Source organism: Zonotrichia leucophrys, chromosome 2 (assembly GCF_028769735.1).
Source record: "Zonotrichia leucophrys gambelii isolate GWCS_2022_RI chromosome 2, RI_Zleu_2.0, whole genome shotgun sequence".
Classification (NCBI taxonomy): Eukaryota; Metazoa; Chordata; class Aves; order Passeriformes; family Passerellidae; genus Zonotrichia; species Zonotrichia leucophrys.
The window spans coordinates 139,861,751-139,883,810 of NC_088171.1; the positions used below are offsets into that span (position 1 = coordinate 139,861,751).

Genomic DNA, 22,060 nt, shown 5'->3' on the forward strand with positions numbered 1-22,060 from the left:
ACAACCCAGGCTTGGGGCAAAAAGCACAGGAGCTTCATTTACATTCCTGGAAATGCCCAAAAAGTTTAGATCTGTCAGGACTACTGCTAATTTCATTTAACATAGTGGTGATATTTGCCTTTGATGTAATCACTTTTTGGTTAGGAAATTTATTCACAAGAAAGTTCATTTATTCAGTTTTTTGTGGACAAGTAATCAAAAGACACAGGTCAGCTGGAAGCTGAGTTAAGCTTACCATAAATCATTGTTCAGTCCTGACTTAGTCCCCCTTACTTTTCAGGGGAACAAAATATGAGCTGGGCAGCTTGACCACCTGAACCTGGAGAATTTCATTAGTTTTTAGACTATTGTGCAAAAATCAGAAAGCCATATCATGCCTTTTCCATTCTAAGGAGAAAATTAAGTATACTGTATCCCAAATAGTTGGAGGCATTTGACATTAACTATTGGTTCCCTATACTCTCAATGGATGTAACAGAAAAACGTTTTAAGTAGACTGGATCATTTTATGGAGACAATCACATTTCTCTGTAGTCAATGAATAGAAAGAAATAGAGAGAAAAAAAAATGCAATCACCTAAATTAATCTCATATTCCCTTCCATACATTCCTCCAGATATCTGCACTTTAGGATGATCATAGAAGCATGCAGTCATAGACTGGTTTGGGTTGGAAGGAACCCTTAAAGCTCATCTAGTCCAATCCCCCTGAACTTAGCAGGGATGTTTTAAACTAGATCATGTTACTCAGAGCCCTGTTAAATCTGACCTTGAATGTTTCCACAGATTGGGCATCCATAACTGCTCTGGGCAATCTGTTCTGGTGTTTCACAAACCTCCATGTAAAAAAAAAATTCTTCCTTATATCTAAATCTACCCTCTTTTAGCTCAAAGACATTACTCCTCACCCTATCACAACAGGGCCTGCTAAAACCTCTGTCTCCCAGCTTTCTTATAAGCCCCTTTTAACTACTGAAAAGCTCCTTTTGGATTTCCCTGGAGATTTCTCCAGGCTGAACAGCCCCAGCTCCCAGCCTTTCCTTACAGGAGAGGTGCTCTAGCCCTTGATCATCTTCATGGCCCTTCTCTACACTTATTCCAATGTGCCCATGCCATTCCTTTGCTGAGGACACACAGCTGGACACACTACTCCAGTTAGACACCCACAAGAGAGAAGTAGAGGGGCAAAATCATCTCCCTTCACCTTCTGGTCACAGTTCTTTTGATGAAACCCAGGACACATTAGGCTTTCTCAGCTGCAAGCACATATTGCCAGCTCACGTCCATCTTTTGATCTGCCAGCAGCCCTAAGTCCTTCTTGGCAGGGCTGCTCTCAATCTCTTCATCCTCCAGGCTGTACTGATGCCTGGAGTTGAATTGCTCTGTATTTACCATGTACTTATCCAATTTTGCTTGACACATTCCTCCAAATACCAAAAGCAGCAATACGATTTTTGTTTTCTGTAGGGCAATATGAAAATATAATCCATACCATCCTATAGCTTTGTTTATCTCCTTTTGCTAAGTGACCACCTTCCTACATAGTAATCATTCAAAATGTGCCAATTATCTTAATCAGCCAGAAGCCATCCTCATCACACTGTTTGGACACTGAAAGGTTGTGCTGTTAGCTTACCTGAGGAGGAAGAATGGGCAACTGGAGAAGAGGAGGAGGCATAAAAGCACCTTTTCTCTCTGTCCTGCAATGAGTTGAGGGACAACTGCAACAGAACTTCAACCTAGACTAGTCAGGAGGAGGCTGGAGGATGGACAAATGGGGCCCAAGCCCTGGGCAGGGACTCTGGCCAGACACGATGGGGACAGACTGCTTTGGTGCCTGAGTGACCATGGATGTGTGCATGTGTTGTGGGGGAGTCTGCCTGGAAAGCCCTGCCCTGGTGGTCTCGAGAGAAGGAAGAGCACTTGCAGACGGTGGTGATGTCTGTGTGAGTGCTGTTGGTGTTTGTGTGGGTGCCAGGAACAGCACTGCTTTCTGTACTGACCTATGCAGCCAGATGTGATGTGTGTGTGTGTCTGCACGGCCCAGGAGAATTCCCCTGAGACTAAATACTCACTAGATGTGGCTTCCTTTATCATCTTCTCTGGGCTGTGGCTCCACGATGAGGTGAAATGGGGTTCCCACAATTTCCTGGATTGTAATTGGAGATCTCTGGTCCCTTTTAAGAACACTGGCAGTCCAGCATGTCAAATGTTTATTGTAAATATGTTCCACCTCAACACAGAGAAAATCGTACCTTGCTTAAGTTTCATTTTATTAGGTCACCAATTTTTACCTCATTTATATGTTTGTACCATTGGAAAAATTGTCTGGAACAGTGCTTGTCCGTGAAGAATCAGTTACGTAAACTGCTGAAAAGATACAATTTGTTTGTCTTATCAGCTCTGGCCACATTTCACATTCTCGGTGGTATGTGGTTTTGACAAAGAGCCACAGAAAGGGTGTATAATGCGAATATTTACTTCCATCAGACCATTGTAGTAGTCTGGAAACCCATTTGCATTAATTGTCTTGATTTGTTGGTTTTATTTTAAGGTATCATGCATGTTAAGCATTAAATATCTATTTAAATATCATGGTTTAACTAACATGATTTATAAATTGCTCACTCTTCCATGATTTGACTACGATCAGTTAGAATTATTATCTTGGGGGGTCTTTCTATAATGCATGTGTGTTTTTTAGCAAAGAAGGAAATTAAACAATTCTTATAACTAAATGCACTTAAATTTTTTTACCAGTTTCAAAGAAGGTCAGCTTCATTGTGCCCATACAAATAAATATCACAAGAATTTTCAATTTATTGACATGGAAACTGCAATTTCTGTTATGTCTACAAACATTAATCAGGAAGAGATCTACACAAATGCAGTTTTCCCAACCTCTATTTCAAAATCACATACAAACAGGTATGAGTGGAAATTACAGAATCTTGAAAAGATTAGGGTTAAAAGGGACCTTAAAGGTCATCCTGTTCCAAACACCTGGCCATGGGCTGGGATGCCTTTCACTGGACCAGGGTGCTCCAAGTCCCATCCAGCCAGGCCTTGAGTACTTTCAGGGATAGAACAGCCTCAACTTCCCTGAGCAACCTGTTCCAGTACCTCACCACCTTCAAGAATTTCCTCCTAATATCTAAATGGACCTTTTTTCAGTTTAAAGCCATTGCCCTTGTCCTGTCACTACAGGCCCTTGGAAAAAGATGCTTCCCAGTTTTCTTGTAGGCCCACTCCAGTCACCAGAAGGCTGCTTCAAGGTAACCCTGGAGCCTGTTCTTCTTCATCCAACTCTCTCATCCTGTCTTCATAGGAGAGTTGTTTCAGCCCCCAGATGATCTTCATGGCCTTTCTCCAGACTTGCTCCAACAGGTCCACCTGAGCAAAAGGAATAAATGACTAGAAAATTCATTTCCATTTTTGTCAGTGTCCTTAGCACCTAATATTCTGGAAACCTAGAAAGAAAATATTAAATCCTATCAAGACATGTTATGGTCTAGAAACTCCTGCTATATGCTGTAAATAGAATGCATATAAATGGAGCTATTTTAAACTGAAATCTCAGGTGCTCTGTGTACTCTTGTGTATGAATTTTACCCAAAGTCATCTATAGCTCTCAAGGAGAATTAAACTGCTTAATGAAACTTCAGTCATACAATATCTGTGAGGACTAAGGCTAAGGTAGGTATGCATAAACTCCATTAGTCTGAGATTGTTTAGCACTGTCAGTGACATAGGTATGACAGTAATAAGCATGAAGAATTTTGAAGACTTTTCATACTGATAAACAAATGACTGTTGGCAAGAAATTTTGTCAACAAAATCCTAGAAATAGATGAACGTAGACATTACATGGTAAGACAACAACTACCTTAGTTTGAAAGCTCAAACAGTGGAAAGGAAGGAAATCAGCCAATTTGTGCATGGACCAGCCCACAGCTGAGGAAAAAATATCAGGGAAACTTAATACATGAAGCTCTCTGGAGTTTCCTCAATGTGTATCATTGATCCCTTAATTATTTCTAGAGCTATTCAACTGGTCATACATTAAGAAAATATGCTGGTGTCCATAAGTATGGTTTCCATAACAGTAGATTTGGTTATGACTATAAAAATTTAATTAGGAAAGAAAATTCCTTTCTAACATTTTAAATTTGAAATTAATCTATCTAGGTGTCTGAAAATGCAGATAAGGGCTTTTAGAATATTCAGAAATACTTATCACTAATATCCACTGATTCCAAAAATCTCTGTATTGGCACATGTTGATACTGCAGAGGGTTTGCCATTTCAAGACATACAAAGGACATACAGATGTTGTTCTAGTAAAAGAGAAGCAGTTTATAAAAGAATACTTAGAGTCAAAGCAGAAAAATTAATTTGCCATATCAACTCATAACACAAAATTTCTGTCACAGGCAGAAATATCACTACAGTATCACTGCCTGACCAAGACAGCATCAGATGCATTGCTGTGACATGCTCAGATAGGCCTAAAAAGTTGCAAATCCAGGAGGTAGGATATGTAGGATTGCTCAAGTATATAACTATGAGACATAACTTCACACAAAATTCTGAGACTATATTTTTGGATGCAGTAAATATAGCAGCTAGGCTGAGAAGACAGCCAAAGACAAGCAATATCATTCCCCACAAGTTCTAAAGGAAATCAATTCATGCCACATGTAACCATGCAGTTAAAACTGTCTCGGTATCAAGCATAGAAAGGAGTAAACAGGATGAAAAATTTTTTAAATTACTCTGGTAACCCCAGTGAACTAAATCTGAAATTGCACCAAGTAAATTATAAGAAAGTATAATAAACCATAGAATTAAAAAGTTGATACTTGGATAAAAATATCTTGCGGAAGAATCAACACAGCTTCGCAAAGAGAAGCCATACCTCACAAATAAATGGTAGAAAAATCTAATCTGGTGTAATCCTCCAGGCTCCTCAGAAAGCACTCAGCAGAGTTGTCCACCAAATCCTATTACAGGCAGTAAGCTCTTGTGAAGTAAGAGGGAAGTCTCCACAGGGATAAAGATCTCCTTTAGAGGTATGAAACAAAAGTAAGAATGAGCTTTTTTTTTTTCTTCAGTAGAAGGAGGCAAACAACGGGATCCTCTAGATGTCTGTGTGAAGCTTTGTACTTCAACATGCTCAAGAATGATCTGGAAAATAAAAATACTTGAGTGATTTGGTTTTCTAATGCATCTAGGTTATTCAGGGCTCTAACTGCAAAAGGTACAGTGGGAAGGGTTGGGGAAATAGAAAAAGAAACTCATGAAAGTAAGCAGTAACAAATGAAAATCAGTCTAGATAAAATAAACTAATGCACAAAGTGAAAAACAATCTTACCTTTATATTTTCATTACTGGATTCAGAATTACCTATCACTACTTGAGAATAACATCCTCTAATGTTTTCTTGCAAAAACCTGATCCCAGCAAAGAGGTCAAAGCCAATACAAAAAAAACAGAAATAGAAAATAACATTGAACAGCTCATTGTAAATCCAAGGTGCATCCACAGCACAGATATATTGTGCTGCTTTGGTGTCTCTCCACTCTTCCATTCATAATGTGTAGAAGATAGTCAGAGAAGGTTGAAAAGAACATTGAAGGATGGAGAATGAGGTGTTCAAGTGTTGCTGCGTGTGCTTTAATCTAAGTCCTTTCTTTTCAAAGAATTTTGCTTTATAGAGATGCCACTGTTCTACATATGCCTAAGCTTTATCCTGGCATCCTGACTACCAACAGATCTGCCTGCTCTTGGTCCATCAGAACTGCTGCAGGAAGCAAGCCAGGGTGTGAAGGCTGCTGAGCTCCACATGAGCTGCAGTCAGGCTTCTGCAGGCTTTGCCAAGTGCTGTGGGCACTCAGAGAGCACATGCACCAGGCTGAGGGCTGGAATCAGGGGGGGAAGGTGTAGCTTCCACTAATTCTCCCCATGGACTCCTCCTTCTACAGGCCATGAAGAGATGTAAATGATCACTCATCTCTCAGAGGAATGAGTATGTGTGGGTCCCTTCCAATGAAGTTACTCCATTCCCTCAATTTAGATACATACAAAAAAAAAAAGCATAATTTTAATATAGTACCAAACACAACCTAAAACTACCAGCTCAGCACCAAAGCTCCTAAACTCTCCTGTGTGTCTTTTGACAGTGGGAATTTTCATCTAAACAACTCAAAAAAATTTTCTTCAAATTGCATAATTTAACAGCAGGTGGCACTGTCACATCAAAACTTGTGCAATCATTTCCTGTTCAGGCTGAATCAGATTTTATTCCTAAATAATGGCACTGAAAAGTGAGTGACAAGCAAATTTGCACATTATAATTAAATAGCATTTCCTAAATATTCTTCTTCATTTCTCATCAACCATTTGAGTCTTGCAATATTTTTAATCCTTTGATTTGAGCTATTACATTTGCCAAAACACTTGCAATGATCCCCTTTTTTTTCTGTTTAGCCATCCTTGCAGTTCTACATTCCCCAAAGAAATTGAAGCATACATAACTATTTATTCCAAAACTGCTTACCTAATGAGACACAAGATTGAAATTTCCTCTCTTTTCACATACAGCACAATGTATGAAAGCTGTAATGACAAAGAAAAATCAACTTTGACTGTTTCTTGAAAGCAAAAGCTTTTTACTGAAAGATTTACCAAATGGCTTGAAGTACTCAAGCATTTCATGAAGGAGGAGCAGGAGCAGTTTGACTATTCTGAAACACCAATATCTACAGCCATAAGAGTTCTATGTAGAAGTCTCATCTGTAATCACCTCTGGAACAGGCCCCAAACCACATGCTCCATGTTTGATATCTACAAGATACATTTTACTTTGTATTGCAATTAAAAAAAAAATTAGATTATTGACTAATATGATGGAAATTATGGAGTCAAGACAGAAAACAGAAAAATAATGTAAGATTTAAAAAAGAATCATACTATTTGAAGTAGGGATTTGTAATACATGGGTAATTATCCATAATACAGTGAGAGAAAATTTCATCCAAGAGGAAAATTTGATACAAATACAAACAAATTTGATACAAATACAAACATTATTTTTGGCCTGCACTGGAAAAATATAGATTATTAAAACAAAAATTCAAAATTTTAAACACTGCAAGAGTCTTACAGAAATATTTTAATCTGCTATTAAAATTATGCTATTATTAGGTATTTGACTTGTAACTGAAAAGCCAAGTTTGTGACATTTCGGCTTTTTTGGCATATCTTACAGTTATATCACAGGCATCACATTACAAAAGAGAAGACGAGATCCAGCCCCAGCTTTGATCTGGGTCCCTGTGCAGCAAATAAAATGTGTGACATTCCTCCACCATTGCTAGATGTCTCCAAAATAGATCTAGGTCTCTTCGGCAGCATCTGTGTGTTCACTATCCTGTTTCTGCTGGCATCCAGAACATGGAATGAAGTGCAACAAACAGAAGCTGAGCAGGCGGGTTGCACCACATGACTTCCAGAGGTGTCTTCCAACTTCAATCACTGTGATTTTGTCATCCCAAATCTTTTCTAGTCAGAATTTGCTACAGGAAACTACCAAATAGAAGTGGCTTCCATATAACAGTAGGGAAATTTTTGTGCACTTTTCAAGGGGTTCAATTCGATTAATTTCCCCAGGCTCTCTCTGTTTTTAATATGTTGTCCCTTCACCCATCTGCTGTAAGAACTCTATGGAGATGCTGTTCAAGCCAGATGTAGGGGTGTGAGGATGTGAAATTCTTGTCTGCTGCTTCACTTCTGGGCCATTCAAGATCCCATATGAATATGCTGCCCATGGAAAAAGCTATAGAGGCAAAACTCTCCCTTTTTGTAGGGCGTAGGCTGAACATGCCAGTAGCCAGGCATGCACCATTGCACAAGTGGTGCACAAGCAGATTCTCATTAGAGCTCCCAGGGGAAGGCCAAATATCACCAATGCTGCTGAGACCTGTTCTCCAAGTCCTTTTACTGAGGATCAGCTCTCTTTCTAGTGCTTTCAAAATTTGGTTTTTGTACCAAAACTCCTCTCAGAAGTAGGAAGTTAAGGGCTACATAGAAAACCCAAGTAAGCCAATAACCCAAGTACTTCAATCTGTAAAGCCAGGTCCCCTTAAAAACCAGTTCATGTAGTTTCAGGAGATTGATGTTCTAAGCTATTCTGCTACCATATAAGATTGAACCAAAGTAAAAAGAAATCAATTGTACAATTTAAATTTAAGCTAAATTAAATTCAAGCACATTATGTCTTAAAATCATCCAAGAGCATACAAACTGCTGGTGGAAGAGTAGAAAATTTGTTATCAGTGTGTTGTCATTATATTGCAAAGGTTCCATATTATTGTCTCCCTACTGTAAGAGTTTCATACCTCCTTGATGTTTCTCATAGTCACCTCCTCTAATCACATATTCCTCCTTCTTCTCACAGTATCCAACTGACTCCACTTCCCCTTTAAACCAACCAACACACTCTTTTCTAGCACTCTTCTCATTGGCTACAGCTGTGGCCTGTTTAAAGTCAGGCCTGTTCCTAATCTCTAATAATTAACCCAGCTGCAACTTCTTAGGGGTAAGATTACTTTCTATACTACCTTTATTTTCTTATATTCTATCCCCGTACAAGTAAGACCTTTTGTTCAGGTAAGTCAGCAAGCCAACTTCCCAAATGCATAAAAGTAATACATCAAGACAAAGAAGTTTATCCTACTTTATTCCATCTAGATCCCATTTATTCCAACCAATAATCTGGCCCAGTACCTTCAAACTTGCTCATGCAACTTTGTATCACAACTATATTTCAGTGCTGACTACAGCATAGCTGTCTAGTTATGTGGTGTATTTAATATGTTAGCACATTTTTCTTTCTGACAGCTTTGGAAAGTACAGGAATGTTCTTTCTCTCTTCTGTGCTCCAAAGTGTGTACTATTGTAGTGCTGGTATTCTGAACCACACCACAATGCTAAAACTACTAATCTTGTAATAAATGAGAGAGAGCCTTTGGGATTTTATTTCCACCAGTACATTTTACATACTTCTTTAGTGCAATCAAGAATCACTGAGATCTTTAGGATGATAAACAGAAGATATAGGCCAGGAAAAATGAGTATTTTTTTTAAGTCTTATGGTGTACTGTATTTTAATAATTGATTATTCATTCACTGGGTGAAGATGATAACTTACAAGCAAAAAAAAAAAAAAAAGACCAGAAAAGAGCTGGAAAGGAATTATTTCAGTCAAAGTAATAATTATATTTCAAGGTAATTCTTTGGGTAGGGTAAAATTAATAATTAGCTTCAGATGAGACTTTTTTGAGGCTTTATTTCCTATATATGACATTTTACTCATTCACTCTAAAGTATTTAAATTATTTTAACAAAGATATTTTCGGCTTGACTCACTTTTTTAAGAGCGAGTGCCATCTGATATTTCTAAGGGTACCTGACATATCTGCTTAGAACTAGCAGATGTGAGGCCAAACATGTAAAATATCTGTACTGCCCCAAGGAAACAAGTGGAGGCCAAGCAGAAAGAAGCCTGTGTGTACGTGTTGGGTAGCCTGAGATGCAGGCAAGTAACACTATGGGAAGATGCAGTTGAGCTGAATATGTTAGCTGCAGGAAAACAACAGGGAAGAATAATTTTAGAATGATCCTTCTCCTGTCTATCCAGAACACAAACATTCATCTTGACAATTTGAAAGCCGATTTAGAAAACAGGAAGGGAGGCACACTTTTTAAAAGTAATATAAATTATCATTAGCCACAGCCAGAGGACAAAATTTGCTGTAAATCACATTTTAAAAACTGAATTGTCTTAGACTTAGTTAATGACATCCAGTCTAAACCCTCCAGCCTAGCAGCTAGAACTTAACCATAGAACTTAGCTGGAGCCATGAAAAGGTAATTGTTGTGAAGCAAATAAGAAGCAGATATTTCCCTCACACAGAGAGAAGCATGAAAGGGCAGGCAGTCATGTTGCTGAAGTAGCTCAAAGCAGTCAGTTTTGATGAACAAATTGAACCCTGAGTTGCTGGAATTACTCTGGAAGTCATAAAACCTCAGCAAGAAGGAGTTAATGTTATTAAACCTGATGATCTCAGGATAAAAATTTAGGAAGGATGGTGCCTGGAGAAGACTGAGGGGATCTGATTAATACATATAAATATCTCAAAGGAAGGTGTCAAGAGGGTGGCACCAGACTCTTTTGTGGTGCCTAGCAGCAGAATGAGGAGCAATGGCCATAAAATAAAACACAAGAAGTTTCAGCCTAACAAAAGTAAGAACTTCTTTATGCTGATGGTGGCAGAGCATTGGAACAGGCTGTCCAGGGAGGTCATGGAGTCTCCCTCAGTGGAGACATTCCAAACCCACCTGAACATGTTCTGTGCAACCTGCTCTAGGTGACCTTGCCTTGGCATGGCAGTGGGACTGGACGATCTGCAGAGGTCTCTTCCAACCTTAGCAATGCTGTGATTCTGTGAAAGGAAGGTAAGGCAAGGCAAGACAAGGATATGAAAGCTGACACTGGGAAGGGGACACAAAACTGACATAAGGTGCAACCACTGGGTGGTTTTAAATTTTTCATGCTGAGGGGAATTCAGGTGAAAATAAAAATTAAACTTGAAAGACAATACTTGTTCCAAAAATTAGAGATATCTAGTTAAAATTAGTGAATTAGAGTAGAACAACTTTTGAGTTTTATAAGTAGAATTTAAAGCAAACAAAATTTAGTAAAGATCACTGAAGTTGTTTTGTGGCAAGCAATGATAATGTACAGAGAATGAAAATTCATAGTATCTGTGAATTCACAGAAAATTCATAGCTTAGTAAGCTTTGTTCAATATTTCTCCCATTTACTTTTAAAACATTTTTACTCATTAAGCAAAAAATTATTCCTACTATATATATAGTAGGATTATACTATAAATGATCAAGTAAAACACTAACAAAGGCACATAAATTTAACTATGCCTTCAAACACAAAAGAAAATAGATTATTTTACAAAATCACATCCCAAATATTTATCAAACACACAGTCTCTCTTATTAGGATTATAGATGTTCAATTAAAGAAAAGTATACATTTGTGCTTGACTTCATAGGTTCTTCCTGAAATAACTCAGTTTATTTGCATGTTAAAGTTACACATTTTCTTCTTGGTGACAAGTTTTACAGCGTTCTTAGATGGCAGTGCTTTTGTGAGGAACTATTCCACTGAGTCAGAGGTTGAGAACCATCAAGCATAGCAGCACGATTAAGACCAATGGAAATCAAGCTAGAGTGGAAAGGAAAGAAATTACAGAAATGAAGCAGTTGTATGGGAAAGAGAATGGGAAAACAGGGCCATGGGCCTTCCAGGCTTTCTACCATTCCATTTAGGCAAAGTTTTGATACAACACAAACATGGTTACAGAAGAGACGATTTGGATGTTGTAACAGAATACTCTCATTCTTTTGTATTCTAACTTCTTTTCATTTGTCAATATGACTGTATTTATGCTTACTTATTTATGCAATTTTATTCTTACTCAAGGTTATTTGTGTTTTATTGAGGTTATTACTGCTATAATATACATTATTAATCAGAAGCAAAAGACGAGGGGAAGTAGAGAGGATTTCCTCTCTAAAGCAGAGAAGAATTAGTGATGCAAAATTCCTTCAGAAACTGTCTGTGGAACAGAAAACCTGAGTATTTAGCCACTTAGAACTTTGAATTAGTCTGTCTGTGAATTCATTATTAGCACTACATAAGGAGACTTCCTGCAGTCTGATAAATTATGAATTCTTTCCTATTTGTGAATACTATAGGCTTGATCCAAGCTATACAAAGTCTCATGAAGCCTAAGAAAAGGAATTAGATCGATCAGCACACCCATCATCACCCCTAGGAAAATCTGTCTGACAACAATGAAAGACTTACAAAACTCAGAGACATTAAACAGATTTTTTTGACAGGCTCATACCCATAAACATACACCTACTGACATCTATAAAAACACTGCCTGTTGGAGCTTCAATAAGGAAATAACAAAGATATTTACACTAAACAACTGTAATTAAAATATCATGAGTGAGGGGAATCAATCAACATCTAGTTTTTTGATACCTAGTTTTATGCATGTTTGAGGTGATTACTTTCACATGTTTGCTTATATTTCATTCTTTTTCTTCTTAAACACACACAACGAAATCAAGAAGTTTCTAATGCTGTGTGGGAATTGCCTGTCAAATGATTTATCCTCACAGTAAAGCCTACAATAAGGAAGGTGGGTTTCAGCTATTGAACAGAAATTACCATGATTACTTATTACTGTGCAGATGTAGTAAGAAGTGACTATTTAGAATCCAGTCTTCTCCTTAAAAAAAAATTGTGTTGGCTTTGGCTGGGGTGGAGTTAACTTTCTTCACTTCTGGTGTGGGGCTGTGTTTTAGATTTGCGTTGAACACAGGGTGATAATATAGAGATGTTTTTGTTATTGCTGAGCAAGGCTCACACAGACCCAAGGCTTTTTCTGATTTTTGTACTGACAAACTGGTGAGGAAGTTGTGGGTGCACAGGAGATGAGGAGGAGACACAGCCAGGACAGGTGACCCAGACTGACCAAAGGGATATTCCACACCATGTGACATGTTCAGTATATAAAGGTGGGAGAAGAAAGAGTAAGGGGGGAATGTCTGGAGTGATGGGTTTTGTCTTCTCAACTCATCATTACTGAGATGGAGTCCTGGTCTCCTGGAGATGGCTGAGCACCTGTCTGCCCCTGGGAAGGGGGCATTAATTAATTTCTTCTTTTGCTTTGCTTGTGTGAGTGGCTTTTGCTTTCCCCATTAAACTGTCTGTATCACAATCCCTGAGTTTTCAATCTTCTACTCTTCCAATTTTCTCCCTGATCCTGCTGGTGGGGAAGTGAGCCAGTGGCTTAGTGGGACTTGGCTACTAGCAGGGACTAAACCACGATAGTCACAAAACATCATTAGTGCCTACACCCACAGTCAAGTGTGCATGACATAAAAACTGTTCCAGTGAGTGCTCAGATCACATTGTTGGAGTAGTTGAAAAGCCTGGGAAATTTAGTCTGACTAATTAATGAGATACTACTTATGCAAATGTGACAGGCTGAAATTTAGGAATAAGGACTGTTTCTATCCATGGAAATTTCCTCCAAATTGCATTCCAAAAGCTCTCCAGAGGACACAGAGCCTTCGTACAGTACAAATAGACTCCAGTGCATGAGCTGAGAAGTCAATGAACACACTTTCCCTTCCATGCACCCAGAAGCAGAAAGGAATATCTCCTGCACAAAGTTCAGCACTTTTTCATGCAGTCCCATAGGACCCAGATCCCCCTAAATGTTCAGTCACCTGGAAGCATGAAGTGTTCTGGGGAAGTACAGCTTAATTGCACATGGCAGCAATTAACTGCAATTAATCATAATGGTACTTACCTATTTCACAGTAGTGTTGTGAGGTCTAATCAAATGCCACATTTCTAAAATTATTTGTGACATGCAGAACAAATTATGTCAAAAATACAAAGCATTTTCTAAATGTTAAATGCTTTCTAAATTTATCTTAAAAAGGATATGATACTCGTTAATAAATAGATAATTATAAATAATAAAATCTAATAAATGCTTTTCTTGGTAAGAACTAATAACTGTACTTACATAAGTAGTAGAGCATTTTTTTCACCAAAAAATAATAAGAATAGTAAAAAACTCTGGGGTCAGATTCATCTGATAAACCATAGACATCTACAGTGTTAATAATTTATCTGAACTGTTGTCTAGCCTTCCCTTTCCATCAGGGAAGACAAACGGACCTTGGTGAGGTGTGATTCATCCCATCCTAAAGCAGATGTGTGTACAACAAATAATTGCTTTTTTGAATCTTCTATTTCTCCTCTTTGACTGAAGAGGCTAAAGAAGGCTGGCAGGGCAAAGAAATCTCTGCTTCTCATAGGCAGGCAAATTTGGTCAATTATGTATTCAGTCACACAGGAAGTCAATTTACACATAATCACCACTTAACCACAATTCCTCTTACAAAAATAATTAATCTAGCTAAAGGATATATGTGAGATCAATTTACCAAAATTAATTTTGTAAATTTAAGGCTTTTAAGGTCATTTGGATGATTGAAAAGATGGTGAACAGTCATCTTACACACTAGGCCAAGTATTGGGTTTTGCATTATTAGCTGAAAGGAAATTATCCAATACACAAAATGTAAACTGCAGGATTGTGGAGCAAAGAAACACCAGTCAAAGTCAGCAGAGATGAAGGTGCCTGAACACGTTTATCTTTTGTGCTGAATGAAATTATCTCAAGTTATTTCATGATTATGTTCTCCTCTGTATGAAGACATGCCTGTACTAGTTTTTCTGTTTGTTTTCAGACACTGACCTATTTTGCCTGTTCAGTGGTGCAAATTTAATTGTTAATTACACAGACAGATGGATTGGGTGTTTTTCCATTAGTACAGATGTGGAGGCTGGTGGGCCAACAGAGAAAGAATCCACAACACTCCCCTGGAAGGAAAACCTTCAAGTGATAACCACGCTTTTTAGGGTTAGGAAAAAGGCTTCTCCCTGCCTTGCTGTGACATGCAGATTCAATGTATCCCATTGGCCCTTCCCCCTCACTCCACCCCTGTGCCCTCATCCTATTGGCCCTGGTGTTCTGCCCTGCCCCTCAAAATCCACATATAAACCCCTGCCTTCCCTGCCTGAAAGAGTCTTTGATTCTGTATGCCTTTGAGGAAGAAGCTGAAGAAAGGCTCTCCTTGGAACCCCACGCAAAGAATCTGTGTCTCTCCTTCTGCATCGCCAGAACATTGAAGAGATAAAATCACCCAGCATGAGCACAAACATGCCTGTGTCCTCAAGGTGTCTTTTTGAAGATGCTTCTTCGGGAAGGTCATAGCACTCTGAACGCCACCCACCATGACATACAGATATGAGTTACTACAATAAAAAAATTTTATGAATGACTCAATATTTTAAAGTTGCCTTAGGTTGATAACTTGATTCTGTTATACAGATTTCTAAATAATGCCTAGTTTTGCCTAAAACCAATTGCTTAGAGATTGCTACTAATTTATAAGTGCCACAGGCGGCAGTGGGAGCTTCAGACAAAGTTTATTAGAGGAGCTCTTCTGCTGAGTCATGAGGTGCAGGAATGACCCCTGGCTTTCTAAATTCCTTCTCAATCTTAGCCCCAGACTTTACCAACACTTTGAGTAACTATGTCCCGCAGGATTAATGATGGCAAAGCAGATTTATTTTGATAAAATTAATTATTTATTATGCCATATGGCAAGGCAAAAATCTTAATTAGAATTACTTGCTGTACAGTCTAAAAGCTAAAACTAATAGTTAGGTATTGTATTGGATATGATAGTGCACTATATCAGAGCAATTATATTAAAGCAACTATATTGAAGCTAGCAAAAAGACACAATTATTAAGTAGAGACTGATGTAATGCACCATACCAGTGCTCATGGTCATATCTCTTTCACTCAGCCTTGAGTATCCTGGGCAGACAATCTCTACCCCAGGGAGGAATCTCCACACACTCCAAGGAGGAATATGTTATCTAACCATATGAAAGGGGACTGGACCCATCGAGTGTGAAGCAGTTGACTGCCAGCCACATGTCTGCGGGTGCATCATTACCAGGATGTTCATTTTGGGGTTGGTGAGCAGACTGGTTTTAGCATAATTCAATACCAAAATCAGCACATGACAGCCCCTCTCAATCTAATACTGAGAGGCTTTCAAGTAGGGCATTGTCCAAGTAGCTTGACCACAGTCCAGGGCAAAGCATCCTGCCACAGTAAGTAATATTTTTATAGGCTGGAATTGATCATATCACTCTTAAAGAAGATATCCTTGCTGTTGGCTGTCATACTCTCTTACAAGTGGGAAACATAAAGTTGTTATCCAGTGTGCTACTGAAGATCATGATCTGGTACATAGTACAATGAACATTCACAGATTTAGAAGCCAGTTTCTTTGAAGGGCAGAGATTTTATTGCCTGAGAGAAGTTTAAATTTTAAAAGATCATTGTCTTCCATCTCTGCTAAAGTGATAATGAGAAAGTAACTAATTAACTGAAATTCCTCCAGAAACCTTCACTTTTGAGAATCCTCAAAAGAATTCCACTTAAAAATGGAAGTGTGGATGTTTTGTTAACATTAACAATACCAAGCTATACATAGGAATGTAGCACGTGTCTATGAAGAAGAGCAGTGAGAATTGATGTTGGTTTGAAATTCCCAGCAGATGGCCCAGCCAGGTTCTTGCACTGATGATGGATGCCAAGCAGCCTAGGGTGTGCTGAGGTACGCACTTGCAACTCAGTATAAAAATAACTCAGGTAATAAGGTGCAAGTGGTCTTGAAGGCAAACAAGTCCGTGCAGTAAATTAGCACAGGAGAAACTAATGAAGAAACACAAACAGTAAAATGTAATCATTGGAACAGACCACAGGAAAGAATGAAAGCAAAATTGATTTAAGAGCTGCATAGTTTACCTGGACTGGTAGCAGAAAGGAACTGACATTTCCTAATTAGAAGATTTCAGCTGTAAGATTAAGTAATTTCAAGTTTACTTAAGGAGAAGACTGAAAGCTTTGCTAGTTGGCTGATGGAGCAGTGAGCTTAGCTGCTGAAAAAAACAACTAATTTTAGGCAGGGACAGTATCAAGAACAATGCAGGGATTGTTGCATGCATTAAATGTTTATTCTGTTTCTGATAAGATCAATTTAAATCTCAGACTGATTGATTAAAATTTCATCCTGTGTTGAATGACTTCACTCTCCTTGTTCTATTTAAAAATTTATTTTGAATAAAGCATTATTCTGCATAGTAAATCATTGGAGCATTTTTCCAGAGTACAAGCACAAGCCTGTTTAAAGGGAAGTATTTTTCCTCTTGATACATATATGTAATCTTCCTTGGTATTGCTGGGATATGCCTGTTCAGTGATAAGAGGATGGAGTAATAGCTCCTAAAAAATGCATTAGGTAGGTCAACAGTCAGTTCTAATTGCATATTTTTTATTCATCTCAGAGGACTTTGGGGATTTGGAATAATGCAGCTAAAATTAAAATTTGAAAATTCTTATTAATCTCCTTCACCGATGTAGTAAAAGTGAAAGTAACATCCAGCCTAGCATTAGATACAGTGTTTACCAAACTCAGTTTTATATATCAGTGCCCATTTCCATTACAGTTTCATCAGAAAATATCAGCAATTTTCCTTCCTATGTAGTTGGTGGATATAAAACTGGCCCTTACTTTGAAAAAAGAACTGCTCATATGTGTAAGTTGCTTTACAGAACTACCTCCCCAGCTATGCTTTTTTTACTTCCTACCACATTGTAAAAGGCAAGAAAATAAATAGGGTCTGAAAGTGGGTAGTGTTCAGAGATACCGAAAACAGCTTTCTTAACATAGCCCTGATTCCATACTCTCTTAAACTGTTTTCACACAATGTGAACCAAACCGTGTGTCGTCTTCTGATCTGTCTGTTCTGTGCAGCAAGCTCAAAGGAAGTGAGATCTGGCTGGTTTCAGCTGGAGCATTTCCACAAGAAAAGCAGAATATCCCTGGGGGGAATAAAGCTCTCTTAATAAGCTTTTATTCCACTTGACAAAGGAAACAGCAGAGAGTTGTCTAGAGAATTTTTAGGTTTAATCTTTTCTCACCTGTTATTGCAAGAGTGACAGTTCAGCAGCTCTCAGACTATATGAAAGAAAGTCAGGCTTCAGACACCTAGGTTGTAAAAGAACAACAACTGCTCCTGAAGAGCACTGCTTTACACTAACCAATGGGAAATATTCAACAGAGGATGTAGCCAGTACCACTGTTGTTTGCAGGAGTAATTCTTGATTTACCTGAAGAAAATCGAGTTGATGATACAGATTATGTCTCATGCTAAATGCAGTCCAATTCAGGGCTCAAAATTTGAGTCTTGTACAAAATTTGTCACAAACAGTGATACTGCTAACATCCATTAATTTTAACCCTTGATATGATTTATTACTCACAAAGCTTGCTTGGATCCATGTAAAAACTAAATTTATATTATTATAACTAACCACTTCTCCAGAGAATATTGTATGGCAGATGTCAGCAAAATCATGAATGGTACTGGCAACATGAGCAGGACACCATTATTCAGCAATCACAACACCAGAACAGAGAACAGTTAAACACCCTTCAGTGGTATCTTTCACCCTGTGCACAGTTAAATTGTGGAGAACCTTGAACAAAGCATTATCAACATTGAAACACATTAATTCAAAGAAGAATTTACAGCACCATGAAAAATTATTAAACATGTTAGGCTCCATGCAGCCACCTGCTTATCAAATTCCTGTGGTACTGAATACTATGAAGGTGTTCCTGGAGGGAGTTTGCCTAGAAATACTGTACCTATCACACTTCTTCCTAATGTTTTCCCTCTGTTCTACTACATAAGGACCAAAGGAACCATTTAGATTTTAAGTTCCAAAACAGACTAATATATGAGATCAAAATATTAAAAAATTTGGAAATCCAGTATGTCAGAAATTACAGTAATTAAGAATCAGTTGATGTGAAGCACTACTTCTGTACGAAGAAAATCGAGCCTATTTGAAAAGATAATGACAATTGTTTGGACCTGCACATCCTGGCTTTTTTTTGTATATCACAATATACCAGCTGAAAAAAAGTGACTACACAGTCGCCATAAAATCATATTTTCAACATGAGTAGATAAAATCAGGAAAACACATAATAAGAGGTTTTTGTAACAGCTGGCTCTTGTGCTGAAGTAAATTTTTCAACTCCCACAAGAGACATACTGGGTTGCAACTCATATTTCAGCATTCCATGTTTTTTGGGGTTTTTTTTGTACCATGTCTTGAAATAATGAAATCTGTTTTTTCTGTCAGTGATATCACATCAGGGAAATATCAGCAGAAGCATTGGTAAAGACATCAGTTCAGACAGATGTCATTAGTATTCCGTTTTTTCAGATATTCTGACATGACAAAGCAGTATAGTCCCTTTGGTCTGAACCCCAGATCTGAACCAGGCAGACATGGTTCTGTCCAACACTACTCATTCCATGGGCCAAACCACCTTGGAAATGTCTGTGGTTCACTTCAGCTGCAGTATTTCCCTGCCAGCATGATTAAGACCAAATGACTTCTTGTCCTCTTATAGCAGCTTTTGCTGCTACTCTAGGGGTATATGAATATGGTTGCTCAAGAGGGTTTGCCAAGGGAATGATAAAATTATGGAAGTTGTTACTTTAGTTTCTCATGTACAAATGAGCAGGAATGATGAATAGCAGATCCTTTAAGAGTTTCCCTGAAAATGAAATATGTACCACTAAAAGTGTGTTGCTTCTGTCTCTAGTAGTAGAAAAATAAATCCTTTGGTTTTGAGCCTTTCTTTGAAATGTTCTAACTTTATGTTATTGAAAATTTGAAAATACATTTGAAAATAATTTTCAGAAGTTTTCTATAAGTCCCTTTTTAATAAAGATCTAAATTTACAACTAGTAGAGAAACAGTACTTAGAAGTAAGGTGCTATGTCATACACATATCTCCTGTCTATTATGTGAGTTTACAGTATGGAAGTTGTGGACACTACGGAATTTTGTTGGTGATGTCACTTTCCTGCAGTGAGAAGTACATAGAAGAATGCAAAAAACTAAAGGAAAGCATATCCTTAACATATGGCTTTCCTCTACTGTTTTGAAGAAAACACTCTGATCTGAACAGTTGATAATCAGACAAAAAATTAAGTTTGAAGTGAAATAAATATATCTGTATACAGTCATTATTCCATAAAGGACATAAGTAAACAGAAAAATGAACCTGATTTCTCAAGGTCTCATACATGCACTGGAAATTATGTATCAGAGTATTTTAAGAAGAAATTATCTACAGTTTTAATGAGGCTGGGCATTTGAGGCAGTTTTGACTTTGACTAGACAAAGTCAAAACTGGTAGCCAGGTTCTTAGAAACACCAGTGAATCTGAAGTAATCCCTTGAATTGTCATGATGGGAGGAGAGTGTTTTCAGATCTCCCTTCTAATGGAGAAAATATTCCTGAAAAAGTCTTTCTGGCTGATGGAAAGAATGACTACTGAGAAGAGGTTGAGTGGGTAGTTTATTGACTAAACAATTAGGGGTCTATTACAGCCAGCAAGGCATCTTGCTGTTCTGAGGTACTTCTCATTGATGCTGTTAAATTGGTCTGACTGGTGGTTTTAATTACTTTTTAATTATTGTTTTTAATTAAGTGCTGGCTTAAGTGCTATCTGTCAGAGGGATTGCACTTCTGAGTGGCAACCCTGGATTAAAAATGAGTGATTCCTGAAAGCCTACTGCATAACAGCAGTTGTTGATAGGAAGATTAATTCATGGGTTTGTGCTTATTCATTTAAATTATATTTAAATTTTATTTTTAAACAATAAAAAGGGAGATGTCTATGAAAATAAGTATTTTTCTTTATGACACACTTCAAATACAGCATTAGAGAGCTGGAAGGGGTATCACAAGTTCATCTAACCCTTCCAGCCTACCTCAGGGAAAGCACACATTTACTATTCCTGACAGATCCTTGTCCAGCCAGCTCATTGATGACCTGCAACAGACACAAATCTGCCTTTTCCACTGCTTCATCAAAGCCTTTGTAATGGCTACTCTAAATATCCTTCTTGTTCTTCAACTACATTACTTCTACACATGTCCAATTCATCCAAGGAGAACAGAGTATATCATCGCTACCTTTGTGAGCAGCCTTTTACGTGTCTGAAGACTATCACAATGCTCCCTCCCTTCCACTGTACCTATCCCACTCTGTGTTTTCTTCCTGAGCCATGACTTCCAAACCCCACCCTTGCTATTCTCCACTGGATTCTTTCTGATCTGTGTATTTTTTTGCCAACAGTCACTTAAAGAGATTTCTATGCCAGCAAGTGCTGAGTAGAGAGGTTGCTGTGGGTGTTGCAATTCTGCAATATGGTAAATGTTCAGCTCAGCTTCATTTGAAATATGGATTACCAGTACCCAAAAGATGAAACTCTTATGAGATCTCGCTGAAGTAAATGTTAGAAATGTGCATAACTGGACACAGCTGTATGCAACAAGCGATGAGGGATAAAAAGCTGGTGGGACGTCCCATGATGCTGGTGGCATGACACACACGCCACATTTTGCACGCTCCACAGTTTCCCCTCCTGGGAGATGCCACTGCAATATCGGCAGCTGCCCACCCTCGCAAGGAGTCAGAGGCAGCAGAAAGCACGAATTTCCAAAGCAAGTACTTGTTAGAAATAACTGCTTCACAGGAGAAAGGGAAATATAATGAGGAGGGTGAACAAAATTTTTGCATTGTTGAACTGAGGACCTACAAAGTCAGCACAGGTAACGAAAATACTCCAGAGTATTTTTGAAAACAGGCTAAGTGCAGCTCGGTTAAAACAGGCTCTCTCACGCCCATCGACTTAGAGTGACTTTACGCGAGTGACTTCAGGCTTGAGCCGAGGGAGCAGTCTGTGCGAGGACACGTTCCCGGCTTAGCGACACGTGCGGGGTTACACACCCCGCGGAGGGCCGGCTTGCGAACCGCCCTGCCAGCTGCCTCGGGGAAGTTTGCAAGCTCTGGGCTGTCGCGGAGGCAGCCTCGGGTGGGGACACACCGCACGGCCACCGCACCTGTGGCTCCGGGCCCGCGGCTCCGGGGCGGGGCGGACTCGGCCCCGCGGCCCCGCCCGGCCCAGCCCGCGGCCCCCTCAGCACAGGCCCCGCCATGGAGAGGCGCTGGCGCTGCCCGCAGCTCTGGAGCCGGGGAGCGAGCGGAGGCAGCCGGCCGGGGGCGGCACAGCCGGGCGGCGGGCAGGTGAGGCGGGCCGGGGGCGGGGAGCGGCCGGGCGGGCCGGGGGCGGCAGCCCTGCCCAGGCGCTCTGTTCGCGGCGGCTGCCCCGGCGCGGGGCTCGCTCCGGCCGCAGCAGCCCCGGC

The 22,060-nt window shown here is 39.1% G+C and overlaps 1 long non-coding RNA gene across 1 annotated transcript; it reads right to left on the reverse strand.

Moving 5' to 3' along the window:
- Positions 1-2,196: 2,196 nt before the first annotated feature.
- Positions 2,197-8,480, reverse strand: LOC135443389 (uncharacterized). The gene is made up of 4 exons (XR_010438994.1): positions 8,399-8,480; positions 6,559-6,617; positions 4,918-5,063; positions 2,197-3,392 (listed from the first exon to the last, which is right to left on the reverse strand). It is a non-coding gene; the product is annotated as an uncharacterized LOC135443389 (long non-coding RNA).
- Between the last annotated feature and the right edge of the window lie 13,580 nt (positions 8,481-22,060).